Raw genomic sequence first — 22,884 nt, 5'->3', positions numbered from 1 at the left:
AATAAGTATGTCTATGGATAGATAGTACCTACTACTGCAGTATTATATATTTTCTGTGGCGATATTTTTACTTCAGTAGGGAAAGTCCAAAATATTCACCCAGCTCATTATCAGTCTGAGTTCTGTAAAATATGTTGTTTCCACATACCCGTATTGAACTTTAACTGTGGATTTTCTCTGTGAGATATTTTAAATAGCTTGTTAAATTGGTATTTTGTTTGGCTTTTTGTGTTATGAGGATGTTTTAACTTTTTATTAAATTGGATGGTTAAGATTTTTTATCGGAAACAACATATTTAAAATTATATATTTTATATCATAGTGAATCTTTAGTAACATTGCAATAGGTACGTATTCCTGCATGTCTATTTACTTAGGTGGAATTTTCAAGAAATTTTCTTGTAAGTACATTTTTTATAAAACATAGATTTACTTAGTTCTTAATAAGAACTTCTTATCAAAATGTGAAATCCATATTTCATAAAATATTTTATAGCACATGGAATATCAAGTTATTTTCCTAACTTTCGTTCGGTTTTCTTATAGTTGGAAATATTCAAATATTCGTAAAGAAAAACAAAGTGTCAAGAATGTCAAGTTATAAGGACAGCTCCAATTAATATCTGTTAACAATTTAACTTAAGCTAAAAACGTTTAAACGCAAGCTGCGTGTAATTTATAAGTAAAACGACTTTCTTTGATTAATTGTGGCAAAGTTAACTTGAACCAACTTTCGGCAGTCACAACGCCAAAACATTACCATGTTAATTGTAACAATTTGAATAATTTCCCTATATTTATTTAAATTCCATATCGTAAATTAAATAAAATAGAAGTAATGTAACAAACTTTTATAATCTACTAGCTGCCTGCGGCTTCACCCGCTTTGTCTAAAACCTAATAAATTATATACTATAAAACCTTCCTCTTGAATCACTATCTATTAAAAAAAAACCTGCATCAAAATCCGTTGCGTAGTTTTAAATATTCAAGCATATATAGGTACGGACCGAGAACCACAGCGTTGGTTTGCCTGGTAGAGATCACTACCTAGCGATAAGGCCGCCCTTGCTGTTTCTGTATCTTGTCTTTGTTATATATGTATTTATGTATTTTCAATGTAATAAAGCATTTTTCATTCATTCATTCATTCACAGCGACTTATGCTATGTAGTGATAAATTACGATATCTATACGTATATTGAACAAAAAAATAATACATATTCAGTATCAAAACCCGCTATTGTAGGTCACTGGTTTGAGAGCGCAAATTTATTATAATCATTCGTCATATTCACGTTTGAAAGTCGTCACACAGCTACCAATGGTAATTAGTTGAAACCAGTGCAGAACATTTCACTCATCGTCACATTTTTTTGTGAATTATTACCATTTGTGATAGTTAAGGCTGGTTTAACGCTGCAAATTAAAGTTTATAAGTGTTAAATAAAAATAAGAACTTCATGTAAATAAATTATAAACTGTTCGGAGTCGTTCGTTCGTGGGTCGTATTTTACGTATTTCAGAGTTACCTCTAGTCTCTGCGTATCACATTTATATATCATAATTCCGAATTAAAATATATATTTATCAAAATATGTATGTTTCATCGCGATACGTGCAGTGGAAAAAAGTTTGAATGACGATCGAATTTTGCTAGAATATAGTATATTCTAGTATGGAAATGTGTAATGTGTATGTAGACTTGGCAACTAATGCCAGGTCGCGGATGAACTACTCCATATACTCGACCAGTAAACCGGCTCCGACCTCATCCACTGTCCACACTGACTAGTCATGGTAATCTTGGTAAAAATTACACACAGTCCTGCTATAAACGTAAATTATGCATTCTCCTATAAAAGAGGCGGTTAAAACGCTGCGTTTTCCACGCTCATTCTCCAATCTTCCCACGACGCACCCACAGGGTGTGCCGTCAATGGCGTGCCATTGAAATCGTATTGTGCTGTGTAACAATGTGTGATTGTTCTGGTGCTAAGCGTCTGAGATGTTCTAGTGAATACAGTGAATAAAAACATCCAAGAATTGTGGCTTTAGTTTTCTATTGGATCGGGTTAGTAGGGCGAAATAACCAGACGTGTAAAAAGACTACAATTCTGTATGCAATGTTGTCTTAAAAAGAGTGTGACAAAATTGTACTGAGATAAGATTTTTTCTAAAGTATTGTAGGAGAAAGGAATATGAAAATGATGAAATGATTTATTAAAGTCTAATTTAAGAAGGAATACGTTATACTTAAACTTATGTTCATAAGTTATATATAAATAAATGTTCATCCAACTAGACTTGTTTGGAAGAGCTTTTAAATCGTCATAATAATATAAAATACATTCCGGTATCTAATGTCTGCATTGATGTCTGTAAGAAACTAATACTTACTAGTTACTGCATAAAAATATTTTTGAAGATATTTTTCCATATTCATTATTTAAATATTGTAACAAATCTAGACTTCTATATCTGTATTAATAGAAGCGTTACTTAATTGAAAAATTGATTAAGCACAACTGACTTCTATACGGTATTCATCTGAAGCAAGTTTTAATATTTCTCATGATATTTAACATTTGTACTTAAAAATGTTTTGGGAAAGAAATGACATAACTAAATAGGAAGTAGCGGTGATTGTTTATTTCACAATTACATTTAAATGGCCGTTACGAATACTCCAAATTGCTGATTTGTTCCGATATTTGTATAATATTTATGAATAATTCATAGATCTAAAAATACAGGAGTGAAATAACTTGGAAATAACGGTATTTAATATCTGAGGTGTCGTTAAAATTATTAGGTACTAGCGGTCCGCCCCGGCTTCGCCCGTGGTACATATTTCGCAATAAAAGGTAGCCTATGTCCTTTGACCTTTCTCGGGTATCAAAATATCTCCATACCAAATTTCATGCAAATTGGTTCAGTAGTTTAGGCGTGATTGAGTAACAGACAGACAGACAGAGTTACTTTCGCATTTATAATATTAGTATGGATATTTTGTTGTTACCTTTTCATATAGATTTTAATCAATATGGCATGTGATGGATTAGATGTAATTTATCTCTTGAATTAAATTATTTTTATTAGGTATTACCAATTATGAGATTTTCTTTTTCATTATTCATACTATTCGGCAGGTAAATTATATTTATAAGTTTGTTTATCCCCTTCACTGATAGTTAAATAATAAATTAGATGTTATAGAATTTATCGCTTTCGACGCAGGGATATTTCTTTTATTTCAAAAACCTTTCCTTTCATTTAATTATCTACAAAACCCATAGAAATCTAAATAACAAGACACATAGAAGGGCTATAATGTCATAATTCGTATGAAAACCGCTGTCGCCAAAATCAACACATTCAAACCGAAAGCTAAACAGTACACACAAGTAAACTATGCCTTTTATTGGACAGCTTGATTTTAGTGAAAACTAACTATCTATTAAATTAAGCTTTTGAATATGTATCCTAACGCACGAATTTACGGTTTATTTTAGAATAACATCCCTAAGTATATGAGACTTTTTGCTCCAATACGAACAAACGTGATAATAAGAATGGTCGACTGTGTCATTCATTGTTATTTCGATTACTATGGTGACACTCGCAATACTTGTCAATATTCTATAATTTTAAGGAAAAACGGCATTATTTCTAAAAAAATATATTTTCCGATGAAATATTATTCCTTTATAAGTATAATTACAACTTGTGGAAGAATTTCCGCAATGGGAATTGCTGAAACACACCATGTATACACTCATACGTCTCCAGAGCAACTGAACAGTGACGAATGCACTGGTGATGTGCAAATCACCTGAGTGGCGACAAGGTCACGCACGCTTACGACTTCTAGTGTCTTGTTATTAAGATTTCTATGACAAAACCCTACAAAACCATTGTCAATGTTATCACTATCGAATTATATCTTGAATTATATAATAGAATGTGCTAGAAACAATGGCCGGTGAATAAATTGTGAAAGTACGTTATGTCGTGTTCACGGTGAGATTTTATTAATTGCTAACAGATTTGAACAATAGTACAGGCAGATTTCAACAATAGATATGAGAACGTCTAGAACATTATTTTAAAATATTTATTTTGTTAATAAGCTTGGTGTCGAGGTTGTTAATTTGCCAGTGTTGTATTTAAACAATCAAATAGGACCTTTTTTGAGTGGAGAATTCTTGCATATCCATGCACTCATGGACTACAAAAATACTGTTTTATTTTTGAAAACCATTAAAATATTCGAATTATAAAGAAATCGACTACAATTAATTTACGGCATTTCTACACCTTAGGAAATTATAACGATGTTTATAACATTCAAAGCATTCCAAGCATTTACAGCTTCTGGTAGAATAAATAAATCCAAAAACATACATAAATATTAAATATGATGCCCTGAGTAACAATGTGTTTTGGGGTCATGAAAAAATAATACTTTCGGATAACGTTCGCGTTGTACTCGCTGGTCGCTTGGTCCATTTATGTCAATGTGGCGAAAAAACAACATAAAAGCATGTTTTAATGAGAAAATGTTTAATTAAAAACAACAACAGGGTTGCGAAGCCTTGCAAAGGTCCCGTTGTGGTTAGTTAAAGTTTTGAGATTTTCTGTGGCTGCTCTTTTCTATGTGATGTTTAGAAAACGCTTTATTGCTTGTCCCGGTTTCGCCCCGGGTTGACAGCTGTATGAGCCGGGTAAAATATACCCTATGTTACTTGGTAAAGATGTAGCTTTCTAATAGTAAAGAAATTTTTGAAATCGAGCATTTAGTTTCTGAGTAAATAGTATGAAAGAAAAATGTCTAATCTTTCCTATATTTTATTATGTTAGTTTCGAGGCAGATGATGTATTCGTCAATGAATTAGGTTATATAGTACCTATTGATATTCGTAGAGAAACGTAGAGTGAATATTCTTAATTCTAATAGGTATTGTATTTTTTTCGGTATGTTTATGTCAAAGCAAGATTAGTTGTTATTTATGAATATTACCGTAGATATATGAATATGATATATTTAAAGGGCAACCAATATTAAAATAATAAATAAGTTTAAATTTATAAAGAATAGAAAAAATTCGATCACGAGGCGGGACTCGAACCCACATCCTTTCGCGCCATTCCGGGGCGGATGCCTGACCAATTCAGCCACTCGTGACCCGCCAGAGCAATCGAATTTATTCTATTCTTTCAGTTTTATGTGTCTAAGGGACACACCGCGCGCCATCCGAATGACGAAATGGCGCGAAAGGATGTGGGTTCGAGTCCCGCCTCGTGATCGAATTTTTTCTATTCTTTATAAATTTATATTTATAAAGCATTTGAATGCCATAAAACAAAAAAAAAAATATCAATTTTAATAAATAAGTTGACATTTCTTGACATCAGAATATGCAAAAAGCTACCTATTTGTAATTCTCTTAAACGATGGACAGCACCAATTAGTCTAGGTCACGCTAAAGATCCTAATTACCGTACTAAAAGTCAGACTAAAAAATTGCTCTCTAAAATTGAAAGTACCTTCTCGTTTTCTATAAATAATTTTTGTAAGTAAAAATTGTGTAATAAGTCTAGTTAGTGCGTTGAATATTGATCTTTAGTTTATTTAATTGTTTTTCTTGTAAGGTAAGTCAATAATTAATTAAAACTATGAATAGGTAGGTACCTATACTTACCAGTCTGCGTGGTGCAAGGTTTTTTAAAACATTAAAATATTGTTAATGGTGAAAAAGTGATATTGTAAAGTAAATGTAACAAGGATAAAATAGAAATTCATAGATGTTAGTGAACTTAGCAGATCATTTTTAGCAGATCAAAAAAAAAATGTGAGTTCTTATCGCGTGCAGTTGAGTTCTACAGTTCCTGATACTTTTTAGAAATACTCGCGTAAAATGAAACACTAGAAAATTTATTTATGTCATAATTCATCACGCCGTAGCACCATGCCGTAGCATCATGCCGTAGCATCATGCCGTAGCATCACGCCGTAGCATCACGCCGTAGTATCATGCCGTAGCTTCATGCCATAGCATCATGCCGTAGCATCATGCCGTAGCATCACGCCGTAGCATCATGCCGTAGCATCACGCCGTAGCATTACGCCGTAGCATCACGCCGTAGCATCACGTCGTAGCACCATGCCGTAGCATCACGCCGTAGCATCCTGCCGTAGCATCATGCCGTAGCATCACGCCGTAGCATCATGCCGTAGCATCACACCGTAGCATCACGCCGTAGCATCACAGCGTAGCATCACGCCGTAACACATGCCGTAGCATTACGCCGTAGCATCACGCCGTAGCATCACAGCGTAGCATCACGCCGTAGCATCACGTCGTAGCATCACGTCGTAGCATCACGTCGTAGCATTACGTCTTAGCATCACGTTAAGCCGGGTCCAGGTCGGGTTTTTTCAAATGTCGTTTGTTAAGGTAAAAACGCCAGAACTATTTCTAAAAAGTATCAGGAACTGTAGAACTCAACTGCACGCGATAAGAACTCACATTTTTTTTTGATCTGCTAAAAATGATCTGCTACGGGAAGTTGGCAGATCATTTTTTCAAATGTCGTTTTTTAAGGTAAAAACGCCAGAACTATTTCTAAAAAGTATCAGGAACTGTAGAACTCAACTGCACGCGATAAGAACTCACATTTTTTTTTTGATCTGCTAAAAATGATCTGCTAAGTTCACTAACATAATTCATAGTTCAGGTCACCCATCAATCTTCTGACCGCACTCTATGTTGCTTAACCTGTATATAGTATGTGGTACTGTATCGTTGATTGCAATTATCCGCTCGTTTTGACCAGTTTTAAACTAAAATGCTCATATAAGGTGACAAAATTTGTTAACAGCTACATAACTGCCCAGATTCTGGGATATAATGTCCAACAGTAATTACTATGAGGGTTGCTGTTAACTTTAGTGTGTAGAGATTTCTGTCCCTTGAGGGTCAATAATGCAAACTGCGTACACTCCCTTGTAGTTGGAACAAAATAAACTATACCTACCTATCCAGAAAAATCGTCTAGGTCATGCATGGATCATTTTATTAATGTTTTTTTTTGCAACAAAAAAAATATTGCCAGACTGATTAAAATTAATTTGTTTCAAATATTACGAATTTGCATTAATTACTTTATAGTACATTTAACATATAATATAATAATATTATAAAGCTGAAGAGTTTGTTTGTTTGTTTATTTGAACGCACTAATCTCGGGAACTACTGGTCCGATTTGAAAAATTCTTTCGGTGTTAGATAGCCCATTTATCGAGGAAGGTTATAGGCTATATTTCATCACGCTACGGGCAACAGGAGTGGAGCCACGGGGGTGAAACCGCGCGGAGCAGCTAGTTTAACATATTATCATGGATTACTAAAAAGTTACTTCCTATTTCCTAATACCGTAGTGAGCGTTAGATTTTTAAATTGTATTTTATTCTAATGAAATACGTATCTAGGTTTTAGTGAATGTTTCGTATAAATATGTAATAAAAATAAAACAAGTCCTTTTGTCTATAGGGTATTTTTCATAACGTGTTGATATAAATTAATATATAAATAAGTACCTAATTAATGAGGTTTTAATATTAATATACATACTTGCTAATCGATTTAACATAGTTTAAAGAACATGTTTGTAAAAATTATCACAAGAATTGGTCTTCAGGTATTAATCGCATACATCCGGTAAAAGTAGTGAAAGTTTGTGAAGAAATATTGTTCATTTTAGCATTCATATGAGCTAAGTAAATAGCGTTTCTAGAAAGAGCATATTACTTTGCTTCATTCAAGAATTATAAAAAGGAAATTGAAAAATTCAACATGAATTGAAAAATTCAATGTCATAGGTACTTTAATTTTTCAACTAACACCCTTATTAACGAGGTATGAATATCCTACTAATATGTATTATAAATGCGAAAGTTTGTGAGGATGTGTGTGTGTGTGTTTGTTACTCTTTCACGCAAATACTACTGAACCGATTACAATGACATTAAGCACACATATAAAGGGTAACTTGGATTAACACATAGGATAGGTTTTATCCCGGAAATCCCACAGGAACGGGAACTATGCGGGATTTTCTTTGAAAACGCGGGCGAAGCCGCAGGCGGAAAGCTAGTTTTCAATACTTTATTTCGTCGTGTAAAGACGTAAATTATAAAAAACGCTGTTAAAATGATAATTTAATTTTAATGACTTATCGAAGGGTATAATGCAGCGATGATTTTCCTCGTCACTTCAATTCTTGTATTTATAAATCACACCCATTCGCGCCACACGTCACCAACCATCGGCGCGTGTTTGTTTATCAATTTGTTATCTGTGGCAATTAGTCAGTCGTACCTGTCATTGTGTACGCGCGCGCGGGAAACTACGCGCGCTTCGATATTTAAATTATTTTATTTTTAATGGATTATTGACAGCCTGGAATCGTATTCTGTGACGGCTGAAATTAAGTGCGCGGGAAACCGAAAGTGCTTTTTTTTAAATAGTGCTCTGAATATCCAGAGAAGTGCAGTCCAGTGTAAATCGCTACGTGTTAAATTGAATGGACGTTTTTATTGTTGAAGTTTCAGCTGTGGTTATATTTTCTATTTTCAGTGGTTTATAAATTGTGACATATTCAAAGGTACGTTGGTGTTCTGCGTATAATTATACCGATGATTCATGTAAACATCTGACGACTATTGTTTGGTTTAATTATCAGTATATATCCAATTAACTCGGTAATTAAATTATGCCAATCACGCTGTTACTTACACCTGTTATTGATTTTGAGGTGGAGTTGAGAAGCCGTACTCACAACCAAAGTGTACATACACATTGAGAACTAGAAATACGTATCGTATGTAGATGAGTTAACTAGCTTTGCGTTTGGCTTTGCTCGCGTATTTAAAGATTGTTTATGGCTGAGCGGTGATGATGACTTCATGATAGGGATATGACATGTAAAGTAGACAATAAACAAACAAGTATTTATTTACGTATTAAAATTATTGTAAAACTGCGAAAACGATACAAACAGACAGATCGATGTTCCCATTTGTAATATAATATCAAGTCTGGTGTGGATATAAAATGAAACCAAATAACTTTAACTCTAAGGCCTCAATAAATTGTATATTTATTCAAATGATGATAAAATTGCGTCGCTTACCCAATACCAAGTAAAATACACAATATTTTTCCTATAGCGAATACTATGTAGTATGTTGTATGTTATTATTTAACGTATGAGGGCTTTTACATGTTAAGTATTAATTATAGAGTAAATTCCAAAATGGCATTGATTATTGACCAATAATTTACAATGTAATTATCCGAAAAATACGTTATTCAAACTAGCAATCAGCTGATGACAGAGCCGCATCTTGCATCTCGCTCCAACGCACGCGGATGTGACGTCAACGCGATCAAATCGCTCGTTTCCGGCCAAACCTGTAATACTTGTTTTGGGTCTGCCATTCAGTCTAAGTACTTTTGTTTGTAAACTGGCATAGACTATTGTTACTTTTTTAATTTAAATTAGGCCGCGTACACACTAGGCGTTCACATGCAATTTCCTAACGGTAGAGTTTGAAAGACACATGTTTGAAGGTAAAAGGCGTGTAGTGTAGATTTGCATTATGTTCAGTACCGTTATTGAGGAAGGAATGCCGGTGTATTTGAAAAGCTTCCTCCTTTTCCTGTTTCTCTAGTCCTTCATTGGATTATGTTGGCTTCAACACTGTTCTTAAGTTTCTAGGACATTCTGGAATAGAATATTAAAATTTCTTTCAATTACTTTCAATATTCAATGTCTTTGAAGTTCAATACACAATAAGAATAAAAATGTAAAAATTGTGATATGTGATTGATTTTTATCCTATTTCCTGTGCGAAGCTAAGTTTACTTTTGGGTGGCGATTTTATTATTTGAGCAATAAATTTCACTTGGCTACCAGTTACCACGGTTACTTCAAATTTCAACACATACTACTGATATTCTTTTATTACTTTGTAGTTTCACATCAATGTTGATGAACTATCCGTTTTTAAGCTTTAGAACCTATTAAATTATTGCGAATACATTTTTTGTTATTTCTTATACACCCTCTTTCAATGCGGAAAAGTAAGACTTTTGATTCTGCAAATAGCCAATCTGTTCAATAAAAAAAGACGTGTGGCACTCGGGGACTGCCGCGGTAAAGCTATTGCATAGCATGTTCAAGCCACACCTCCGTGTCCGTCGGAGTGGGGAGCGTGAGGTTTTTTCGTTACGGAATTTCTCGATTCGGTCCCCGCGCTCAAGGCCCGCGATAGAAGCTATGCAATAGCTCAATAAAACTAAGATAGTGAACAGCCGTTGGTAATTTACACTCCTATCACGTTTCAACAGACCGCATACCAACGTGCTTTGTCAACGATCATCAGCGATACGCTATGTACCTAGCCACATTGGTACTAACTTCAAGCATCTACTTGACGAATATTCTCAAGGAAATATAATATCTTTGATTCTAGGTAAAGAAATGCTCGACAAAGTTTGGTAGATTTACGTGATTTTAAAAAAGAAATGCTTGACAAAGTTTTGTAAATTTACGTGAATTTAAAATGAAATGCTTGACAAACTCAAGTAAATCTAGGTACCATAGATTGATTCTGAACAGAGAAATGCTCCTCGAGCGATAGTAGATAATTTATTTCATTCCAAAGTAAGAAATGCTTGACAAAGTTTTGTAGATTTAGGTACTTGATTTTAAAAAAGAAATGCTTGACAAACTCAAGTAAATCTAGGTACCATAGATTTACTAGATTCTGAATAGAGAAATGCTCCTCGAGCGATAGTAGATTTATTTGATTCTAAAGTAGGAAATGCTCAACAACAGAGTGACTTGAAGCTTGTCAATTTTATACTTCTGGATAAAGAAGCAGTTCTTATGCTTCTTCTTTTAATAATTAACAAAATATCCATTGGTAGTTCAGAGGAGGCTCCCTAACATAACTTCTGGCACTGAGAGACCGGTTAAAAAAATGAATCAAGCGAAAATATTACAATTACGTAACTGTCTTGTACGTGGAATGAAAAAGACCCAATAAATCATATACTAAAGTTTCATTTTGATTGTATGTGTGGCTGTTTCAGAATATTAATGCAAATTCTCCTCTTAATAGAATCTATGAAGTGGTATTTTCTTAGATTGTTCTATCAATAGATAGTCTCGTAGAACTATAGCAAATTTATGAAGTCACTTTTAATAAATAAGTTCCCTTAAAACTTTTGTATAATTATTAGCTTTTAGCTACGGAAGTAACTATCCTTTGAAGTTATGGTTACACTATTATGGTGTGATTATTCGCTAGCTTGGAATGATTAGCTTCTAATTCCAAAAGCGCAGACACAATCACACAATGGTAGAATTATCATTTGCTTCTGCTTATCACTGTTCGCAGATTGTACATGTCAGGATTTAGGAACTCATAGAGAATATGAAATTAGAGCGTAATTGCATTGTAGATTGAGTATTATGAATTTCCTGTAGAGCGTAGGATAATTGTAAAATATTAATAATTAGTTATTGTTTATTTTAACATTGTTATTTATAAAACATCATTCAATAAACTGTTTTATTACAGAGATATTGAATGAAATAAACCTGCATAGTTCAATCCGATTTATTTATAAAATGAATGAGTTTATAAAAACATTGTAAAGGTAGAAAAGATGTATTTTTAGCTGTATTTTATAATTCTATATTATGTCGGAAAAATATGGATTGCGTGCAAATTGCATTGAATATTGAACATCATGAAATTAATTCTTAAATTCACTAAAGCTGTATAGGGATTGTAGTATAATTAGAGAATAATAATAATCTTCAATATTTAATAGCAGATAGGTAGTTTATTATGTTTCTTGACTTAGAGCGAGCGCGCACGAGCAACTCAACTATTTTGTCTCCGCAACTATTTTGTCTCTCCGCCCATGGGCTAGTATGAAAGTGCGCGCACGTAGCGACGCAACACCCGGGAGACTTTTTTGTCCGCGGGTTCGGAGACAAGCCCGCGACGCAACTGTCGCCCTATCTATTGGTTTCAATGCAAGTGCGCGCACGGCGACAAAAATGTTGCCGGTCGGCGGCCTCCGGCCAGTTGCCGCGTAACCAGCGTAGCGATAGTACTACTCGACCAAGCCAACTAGACCCTTTTCAACTGTGACGTCACCCGCCCATGTCTCGGGTACAGATAGCAAAAAAAAAATATTAATAATACAGTGAAACTTGGTTAAGTGGGACCTGGATAAGTGGGAAACCTCCATAACTGGAACTCATGCTAAGGACCCAACACTTTGGCACTGAATTACCTCTGTTAGTGGGACGAGGTAAACCTCTATATCTGGGATTTGTTCTTTCGATTTATCATCATAGTTACCTCTATAACTGAGACAGCGAGTAAATTTTATATACATAAACCTCTGTAACTGAGATAACATTGTTTGTTTACTCATTCTTATTCAACCCACAAATTCCACACGTAATTCCAAGTACGTAAGTACAAATTTTGAGCTTCAATTACCTTCAGTTTTAGTTTCGCTTTACTATCATACAGATGTTTATTTGAAAAATGTCAAAACGAAAGCTACAATCGTTATCACCCCTCTGTAAATGAGACAGATATTTATTTATACCTGTATATCTGAGACACTGGGTAAGTGGAATACCTCTATAAGTGAAACGACATTACAGGTCCCTTGATGTCTCACTTAACCAGGTTTCACTGTATCACTGTTCGCTCTCCGCTATGAATAGTCTTATTTTTCCCCATTTCGAGGGCTGTCTATGAATAACAACACAGTAAAAACTTAAACAAATAACAACGAAAAACTTAACAGTCAACAACAAGCTTTAACGATTAATAATAAAAAGTACAGAAATAACTAGCGATGCGAAACGTACGAATGCGTCGATGCTGCGAACCGTACTAAGGCGAACGCGGTACCTGAGGCGGTAAGCGGGCGGGGAGGCCGCATTCCACCCGAGCGTCTAGTTGGCTTGGTCGAGTAGTACGTATTTATGTCAACGTATTTATTCTCGTACACAGTAGTTTTTAGCCGACTTCGCAAAAAGGAGGAGGTTATCAATTCGGCCGGTATATTTTTTTATGTATGTACACCGATTACTCCGAAGTTTCTGAACCGGTTTACGTGATTCTTTTTTTTTTTTTGATGCGGAATGGTTTGGAATTGGTCCCATAAATTTTATTCGGATAAGCCCAGTAGTTTTTATTTTATGAGCATATTTGTCTGGTCTCGATGACTTAATTGAAATGTAGCAAGTAACTTTGATTCATTTCCAGGAAACCGATTGAGCTGAAATTTTGTATACGCATGTAAATTGGATAGCGATAAAACATTATTATGAGATAGAGCTGATTTGATGATGGAATCGGAAGGTGGCCATAGGAACTTAGTAATATATTGACTCAACTTTATCGAGGTTGAGCTCGTTTGATTCGTGTTGAAAAATACACTAAAAAGTATTAAATAAAAACTACTTTACTTTTTACAATTACGATTACATATCTATACTAATATTATAAAGAGGAAAGGTTTGTAGGTATGTATGGTTTTCAGTTTTCACGCATAAACTACTGAACCGATTACAATGAAATTTAGCACACATATAGAGGGTAACTTGGATTAACACATAGGATAGGTTTTATCCCGGAAATCCCACGGGAATGGGAACTATGCAGGACAAGAGCACAGACCACAACCGTTCCTTCGAAATCCATGTTGATAAATGCAGAAAATTTTTAAGAAAAAGTTGCGTTGCTGTCGCTTTCGTGAGCGCATCGTTCAAAACTTTGCGAGGAGACAGCGACAGAGACAAAATAGTTGCCGGGCAACTAAGTTGCTCGTGCGCGCTCGCTCTTAGAGCGAGCGCCCACGAGCAACTTTGTCTCCGCAACAATTTTGTCTCCGCAACTATTTTGTCTCTCCGCCCATGGGCTAGTATGAAAGTGCGCGCACGTAGCGACGCAACACCCGGGAGACTTTTTTGTCCGCGGGTTCGGAGACAAGCCCGCGACGCAACTGTCGCCCTATCTATTGGTTTCAATGCAAGTGCGCGCACGGCGACAAAAATGTTGCCAGGCGACGGCCGCCGGCCAGTTGCCGCGTAACCGGCGTAGCGATAATACCTATTTATGTCAACGTATTTATTCTCGTACACTGTAGTTTTAACCGACTTAAAAAAAAGGAGGAGGTTATCAATTCGGCCGGTATATTTTTTTATGTATGGACACCGATTACTCCGAGGTTTCTGAACCGGTTTACGTGATTCTTTTTTTTTTTGATGCGGAATGGTGTGGAATTGGTCCCATAAATTTTATTCGGATAATAGTCCGGGATACATCGCCCATTTTTGCAAGTGATTACTATCAAGCTAATTTTTCGTGAGTAGCTTTATTTTGATGAGATGCCCAATAATTTCATGTACGAAACTCTCGATTGTGGTAGCTACCAGAGGAAACAAGGATAAAATATTTTGATTTGATGGTTCTCAAATATTAATTACTAACTGAATGTTTTTTTTTGTTCAATCTCAAGATAATTATCTAAATTATTCGAAAAAATATTTGTCCTACAAAATCTATGGTTTGATCAAAGAGTCCCCCTTTCCAATGTGTATCGATAACGAAGTCATCATAAATGATTACTAACCAGCTGATTTTTTTATTTTCACTTATTTAATACTTATATAATTCAACAGACATATTGTCCTACAAATTGCGTAATAAATATTTGAGAACCGTCAAATCAAAAATTTTTATCCTTGTTACCTCTGTAAGCTACCACAATCGAGAGTTTCGTACATGAAATTATTGGGCATCTCATCAAAATAAAGCTACTCACGAAAAATTAGCTTGATAGTAATCACTTGCAAAAATGGGCGATGTATCCCGGACTATAAGCCCAGTAGTTTTTATTTTATGAGCATTTTTGTCTGGTCTCGATGACTTAATTGAAATGTAGCAAGTAACTTTGATTCATTTCCAGGTAACCGATTGAGCTGAAATTTTGTATACGCATGTAAATTGGATAACGATGAAACATTATTATGACATAGAGCTGATTTGATGATGGAGTCGGAAGGTGGTCATAGGAACTTAGTAATATATTGACTCAACTTTATCGAGTTTGGGCTCGTTTGATTCGTGTTGAAAAATACACTAAAAAGTATTATATAAAAACTAATTTACTTTTTACAATTACGATTACATATCTATACTAATATTATAAAGAGGAAAGGTTTGTAGGTATGTATGGTTTTCAGTTTTCACGCATAAACTACTGAACCGATTACAATGAAATTTAGCACACATATAGAGAGTAACTTGGATTAACACATAGGATAAGTTTTATCCCGGAAATCTCACGGGAATGGGAACTATGCGGGACAAGAGCACAGACCACAACCGTCTCTTCGAAAACCATGTTGATAAATGCAGAAATGCTGCTGGCATCTTTCATATTGAACTAAGCCTTCCTACCAGTAACAATGACAACAATACCGTCTCAGTTCTCAAGTGGATACCTTATAGTTATAGTTAGAGAAGCTAGATCACAATAGAAACTAGAGTATAGATTAGAAATCGATTTTAAATGAGCATTTAATGATCGTATCGTAGAATTTTTATCGATGTGGTTTATGGACGATTTTAAAATTGTCAGAACTATATACTTTTAAAAAGAACGTCTTATTTTCACGAAAGTTCCAGACGCCATACTTTAAAATGGGATAAATTATGACAATAATTTCCTATCAAACACTAAAATAATTTCGTCGATTGTAAACCTACAGAGTTATCCGTAACAAAAGAAAAAAATAATTTGGAAAATCCAAAAGTGCACGCCTCATAATTTTTTTTTAATAAATATTTATTAATTATTATTTTTGTTTATTTAATAACAATTAAACCACATCGAATCAGACCCTGAAAAATGAAAGGGTTCTATTCCTGAGCATACTCAAGCGTAAGAGAAAAAAAAAGACTCGATTAGTAAAGTATTTCGGTCGCTATCGTGTTAACAAGAAAAAGGATCCGCACATACAGACACACGGACGTCCAAGACAGAACTTTTTTAAACTGTTTTTTAACTAGTTTAAATAACAAAAATGACATCAAAAATATCATGAACGTTAAAAATAGTGTTTTTTCTTAATATGTGTGTGTATGTATTATCTTACAAGTGCAATGTATGATACATAAAGACATTTTAAGTTTGAAAAATCAGATGTTTTGCGCGAAGTGACAGTAGTACCCACCTCAACGCTTCGCTTATGAGGCGTGCAATACAGTGAACCTACTTCGTTTTTGGGAACGTCGGTTGCAAAAAAGAATTATTAATAACCAATACTAATTGTGGAAAATAGACAAGTAGTTTAAGAAACTAGCTGTCTTACCACAAAAATCTTTAGACAGGGTTTATCTTTAAGGGAGGGTTCTCTTTAATCTGGTTTTGTCGTATTTCACATAGACAACTATTAAAGTGACAGATCCCTGGTTTAAAGTTAGACTGTGATTAAATTGTTTTTTGGTAATACCATAGAAATCTGCTATTGATCGATTATCAATAGCAGATAGATTTCCTATCATAACTAACCTACATATAAAACTAATTGTATAGAATTCTAGAACGTCCAGTCAGTTATAACGATGAAATGTATTACAAACCAGAGTGAGCATCGTCAAATATTTGTAAAGTCATGCACAATAGCCATTGTGGTGACAATCGTTTGTTTAGCGATCTCACACCCTCGTCACTGCTTGCTGGACTATGTCCATGTACCTAGCTCATGTGTACCTACAGTTCATGTGTACTTGGCTCATGTGTATATACAGGGTGTCCCACTATTGGTATACTAAGCGCGAAGGGACTTTCAGTTTTGCATACACTGACCACGTAAAAAATACTTGAACAACAAAATTACGCTAAAAATTTTTTGCTTAATTTTTCCTTAAAATCCATGTTTTCGTCTCTAGCTTCGCGCAGCCGGCATATTCCGCTTTTGCTAATGTGAGCATTTTGTCTATGAAAACATAATCTTATACGATAGCCCACGTGCGGGTGGCCAAGTTGAGTGGGATGCTTGTTAGGGGTGTACACATAGAGTTTTAAGAATTCGTCTATTTGTCAAAAAAAATCGTCTGGAATTTTATAAGTATTTTTTACGTACTCAGCGTATGCAAAACTATAACCTCCTTGGGTCTTAGTATACCGTTGCTGGGACACCCTGTATAAAGCTGAAGATTTTGTTTGTTTGAACGCGCTAATCTCAGGAACTACTGGTCCGATTAGAAAAATGTTTTCGGTGTTAGATGGCCCATTTATCGAGGAAGGTTAGGCTACATAATATCATCACGCTAAGAGTTAAGACCAATAGGAGCGGAGCACTGCGGGTAATACCGCGGGGCACAGCTAGTAGCTCATATGTACTTACTACTTATAGTTTGGTGTTATTGTGTGTTGGTCGGTTATGTATGTTGGAAAGCTTTGTTCCGGGCGTGTTTCGTTTTTAGTGTGACATGAACGGTTTGATGTTAAAGACTTTTTGTTGAGAATGTTGGTTCAAACTTTGTTATTGTTGTTGATTTGGTTAGAAAGAAAGAAGAAGTATAACATTGGTATTTTTTATACTAGGCTTTTTATATAGGCAGTTTGACCGCTATCAAATCTGATGTTAAGCAGTGATGTGATCTTAGATGTAATTATACAACAATTTATAAATATATCTGTTTTCTGGTTTTAATTTCCTCTAAGTGCTCTAACATTTGAGTAAATTGTTTCGTATTTTTTATTAAAATCAAAGAATTACACAATCCATTTCAATCCCTATAATAATCTAGTTATGTTCCACAATTAAGCAACTAGCAAGTAAAACATAATTATTGGCATAATATATTATTATTAACGCAAGGGATATATTTGCGAAATAACAACTTTCTTCGCTATACGGGGCACCCCATTTAATCTACTAATGGTTCTTCAAGAAATTATGAATTCAAAGTCCAGTCCATTGAAAATAATATTTCTTATATAAAGAAGTCGACTTGAGAAAATTTTCTCTTGTAAGCTCGATTTATTTAGTCGAGATATTTTTCGCTAAATTAATTAAAACTGGGTTAAGAACTTTATTATTTTATATGTGTGAATATTTTAATAACGCTTGAAATCTATTGACCAGAAAGCCTTTTCTAAATTGAAGGGAGGGCAATGTAACGTAAAAACTTTGAATATGAGATTATTGGGTTCAGAAGGAATTCGCTCGATATATTGCAAAGAATTTGTTGAAAAGACGATTTTCCATAACCTTTTCCAAAACATATACATACAATTCTATTTATTTTCTTCACCTACATGCAAATCTGTATAGTCATTTAGCAATGGGATAGTGTGACTCATTATATACAATCATTCAAACACCACACGTATTTCGAGAATTTTCGTATTTATCAAAATATTTTGATTCATCATATTAACATTTTGGATCAATATCGTAAAAATATTTGAATCCTAAAGCTATTTCATTCTATCGATAATTTATTATTTATGTTTCCTATGTTTCGAAATAAAATTGTTATCAGCTATCGTACAACATATGCCTCTATCCAGACATTATTAATATTGATAAAATACATTGTATTGTGTTTTAGTTTTCACGTTTATCGATTTAATTTCTTACCAAATGGAAATAACTTTTTATCGTAATACATGATGTAACTTTATAAGAAAAACACACATTTTTTAAACGTAACAATGCAATCTTATCAAAATAATGCCTCACTAATTTTTGACGGTACTTTATAGCGTCATATTTACGTTATCAGCTGCGTCATCTAATTCTTTATTGCCTTAAAAAGCCAATTTTACTGCTAATAGAACTATACTTATCTAGGTTTATGTTTATAAATATGTATTACCGATTGCATTTGTATTGACAAAATGCCCAACATTTGTAAACTGACGATGCCTTTTTACGGCGAAAATGTACAATTTGCCTGCCACATACCGAGTTCAAATCTATTTATTCTTAATCTAGCAATAAGTTTCAAAATCTATACTTTTCTATGCCGAGATAAAGCCAAACTATAGAATCCGATTCCGCCTTCCCTAGTTAATATTCCCAAAATTAATAATTATTAACTATAAAAAATGAGTATCATCTCACGGCACACCGGTCGGAAATATCATACAAAGATAAAATGGGTCAGGTACGTACCTGCTACCTGAACGAACAGGTAGCTATTGTGAGGGGAACTTCCGATGAGTGGCCCGAGGTATGGGAGAGAGCGGTTGGTTAAGTTTTAAATAGATTAAAAGTGGGTAAAATAAAATGTTATATTAATTGCATGTTAAATTTTCCGGAATAAAGAATTTCCCGGTTGGCAAATTTTGAGTAGCATAAACATAATATTATATAAACTTATAAGGTACAATTAACTACAAATTAAAATTATGCACAGAAATAATCCATCTTATTTATAGTATTTGTGAAGACAATACAGTCCAAAATTAGAGTGCAGTTACATATTTTTAGAATCTGGACCAGTAATAGATCATAATATCACTGATCAGAAGTTTTTGTTTCAATTACTTAAAGAAAATTGACTACCTATAGGCTATAGATAAATAATGTGCATGAAACAATATTATATTAACACAAAACCTCAAACGAAGCACGTAAAATTTCGATACAAATCTCTTATATATAAAATTCTCGTGTCACAATGTTAGTTTGCATACTCCTCCGAAACGGGTGGACCGATTCTCATGAAATTTTCTGTGCATATCGGGTAAGTCTGAGAATCGGCCAACATCTATTTTTCATATGTACCACGGGCGAAGCCGGGGCGGACCGCTAGTATTCATATAATAAATTAAACCTCTGCCAGTTCTTACCTTACCCAACCCACCCTATAGTTACGCTACATTAATATTACTATCCTAGCTGTTTTGTTTACAATCGTTGATCTGAGACGAGACACTTGAAAAATGGCGGGAAACACGCGATCATTACAATATGTGTAGTAAATCTATTTTTTTATAATAAACAACAAGATAAGACTCAAAAACTATACGTGTTTGTATGAATTGAAGGAAATGGTAAACAACTAATTACGAACGTTCTGTGTACATTTTTTTTTAATTTCGAACAAAAAATATGACACATTGTTATTATAGCGTAAAAAATGTGCAAAAAAATTGTTGAAGTTATATCCTCCTCTTTTGGAAGTCGGTTGATAAAATATAAAAGGAAAACACCTGACTCATCATCTCATATCTTTAGCCCTAGGCCCCACTTTTAATAATAACTTGACATTGATTAATATCCCTCGTATAATGTCTCTTTTAATTTTAAGTTGTTCGACATGAGCAAGTAAGAAACAACACGATAAATTAAACATCGATTAAATAAAGCCAAGTGCTAGTCGGACTCGCGCACCGAGAGCACCGAACATATCTATTTTTTATTATGTTGTAACTTTAAATTTTATGGTACGGGAGCCAGGTGCAAATTTGGTTAATTATTTCCTCTCAAGAGATAATTCGTCAGACGCCTCAGAGTATAGTATTATAAAGCCTCGTGAACGTCAGCTGGCGCTCGGTTGGGGGGGTGAGCGGTTGTAGCCTCCCACGCACGTAGGAAAAAAAATACATTCATTCATTCATTTCCTCTCAGCTAAAAATTTGTCAAATTGTAGCTAACCCAATATCTCAACGAAAAAAAATAATCAGCTGGTTACAATATGGTGTATTTATTATACGTCAGCTGGTGTCTCGAACATGAAAGTTAAATTTAAAGAAAAAATTATTTTCCGTGATTTCCTCTCAAACAAAAATTTACCTGATGATAGCTTATATGTAACTGTGGATAAATATATAGGTCAGCTGGCTGTATCTTGGTGGAAAAACCGTCAGCTGATACGGGAGGCTACAACCGCTCTTCCCCCCAACCGAGCTCCAGCTGACGTTCACGAGGCTTCATAATACTATTACTTTGATGCATTTTACTAATTACCGCTTGAGAGGAACTTGGTCATAAAATCTGTTCCTGGCTCCCGTACCATTATGCATTTGTCCTTTATCTATGCTATTTAGACGTTGCTTGTTACCAAATTTCAAGACTCTATGTTCACGGGAAGTACCCGGTAGATTTTCATTCCTGATGGTTAAAATAAATGTTTTAGTTTCAGCCAGATAAAATAAGTGTGTAAGCCTGCATATTATTGTTATGTTACACCATTGCTTACTGCCATATATGTTTCTATCCTCTATTTCACACTCTTCAACTTTTATTTTTGTGACGAAATGTAGCCTTACCCTTCTTCAAGGTTATGATACTTAAGATGAATCAAGGATGAATCTATTTAGGTATGGAAAACGAAAATATTGACCGAACACAAACTAAACAATTTACTTTAGTGCTCGTTGTAAGATTAATAATTTTTAATTTTAGGCGTAATAAGATAGTTTCATTTACATAATAAGTATATAAACAGTAAACACCGATGAAATTGAAGATATTATGATAGCTTTATCTATATAATTAGCGAATAAACACTGAAGAAATAAGCAACAAGTTTTTAGGAAGTATACAAAAAACTGGGTGTAACAGTTTCATTATAAATCGCATTATAACTAGAGCTCGGTTATGTATGAGAGCAAGAAAATATACGTTAAGAAAAATGTAAGCCTCTATAAACATTTATTTTACTGTACTAGGAAATTGCATTTGTATGTTTATCGTATTATATTACACTAGCTTTCCGCCTGCGGCCTCTCCCGCGTTTTCAAAGAAAAAACCGCATACCTAGTTCCCATGGGATTTCCGGGATAAAACCTAGCCTATATTGCTCAGTGAAGATGCAGCTTTCTAATGGTGAAAGAATTTTTAAAATCGGTCCTGTAGTTTATGCGTGAAAACCATACATACATACATAATTACAAACCTTTCCTCTTTATAATACATATTACATTACGTAATCGACCAACATTTTATTTCATGTTTGCCTTAGGTACATTATAACGTATGTTTCTATTATTAGATACCGATAAATAGGGACATAAGTGGGAAGGTATTACTACCTCCTTGTGAGGTAGGCGTTAACAGAATACTAATTATTATTACTACGTTGTTTCTATTAACATACCTCTGTACCTCGTTGCCCTGATTCAATAATGTTCATATACTGTTTCAATTATGTAATTTTTTTATGTGTTTAAAGTCTCAACATCTTTTAATCCAACTTTATCTTTCAAGTGTTTTGACCAATCTTAAAGATATTATAATCAATCAATAATTTAATTATTCATTAAAGATAATAATACAGGATTTATTTCCAAATTAATGTTATTAATTATTATTAGCATGTGGATAAACGCCAAACGCGTCCAAGTATACTAAAGATGTCTCCAAGTGTAGCCCGTTCAAATGACTAGTAATCTGGGACGGAAAGCCCTTGATCCGCAAATTATTTTAAGCTGTAGGGTGGCTATTTCTCTTGGCTTCATTATACCTATGTAACTGATGAATATGGAACAAAATATGCGAATAAAAAGTATGAATAGTTGATTAATGTTGTATAAATACATATTCGGAACAATGGAAATTATTTTAAGTTTTGCATTTTTAATTATTATTTTTGCGTGAAAATCCTCGTGCGTTGTGATTTTTTGTTAGGAAAATGTTCCTTTCATGAGGTTTACTGTGATTTGTGGAAAAATATTATAGTTTTAACTAGTGATGCATAAGTTACTGCAATTGACGTCTTGTATGACGTCAGAGCTTGCAATATTT

The 22,884-nt window shown here is 34.1% G+C and overlaps 1 protein-coding gene across 4 annotated transcripts in view; it reads left to right on the top strand.

The window, feature by feature from the left end:
• The window catches only part of sdt (MAGUK p55 family member stardust), a 106,127-nt gene that overhangs the window by 28,407 nt on the left and 54,836 nt on the right, over positions 1 to 22,884 (top strand). The window contains exon 1 of one of the 4 annotated variants that reach the window (XM_090103652.1): positions 8,409 to 8,670. The exons of the other annotated variants lie outside the window; for them this stretch is intronic. The gene's annotated coding sequence lies outside the window, so the exon portion shown is untranslated. Of the gene's footprint in view, positions 1 to 8,408; positions 8,671 to 22,884 lie in introns of those variants that run through there. 4 annotated transcript variants of the gene reach the window in all.

This window comes from Colias eurytheme, chromosome 7 (assembly GCF_061535395.1).
Source record: "Colias eurytheme isolate Ceu_HAF_F1 chromosome 7, ilColEury1 Martin Lab GWU primary, whole genome shotgun sequence".
Lineage (NCBI taxonomy): Eukaryota > Metazoa > Arthropoda > Insecta > Lepidoptera > Pieridae > Colias > Colias eurytheme.
The sequence above is the reverse complement of the archived record's forward strand: the minus strand, read 5'-3'. Positions and strand labels throughout refer to the sequence as shown.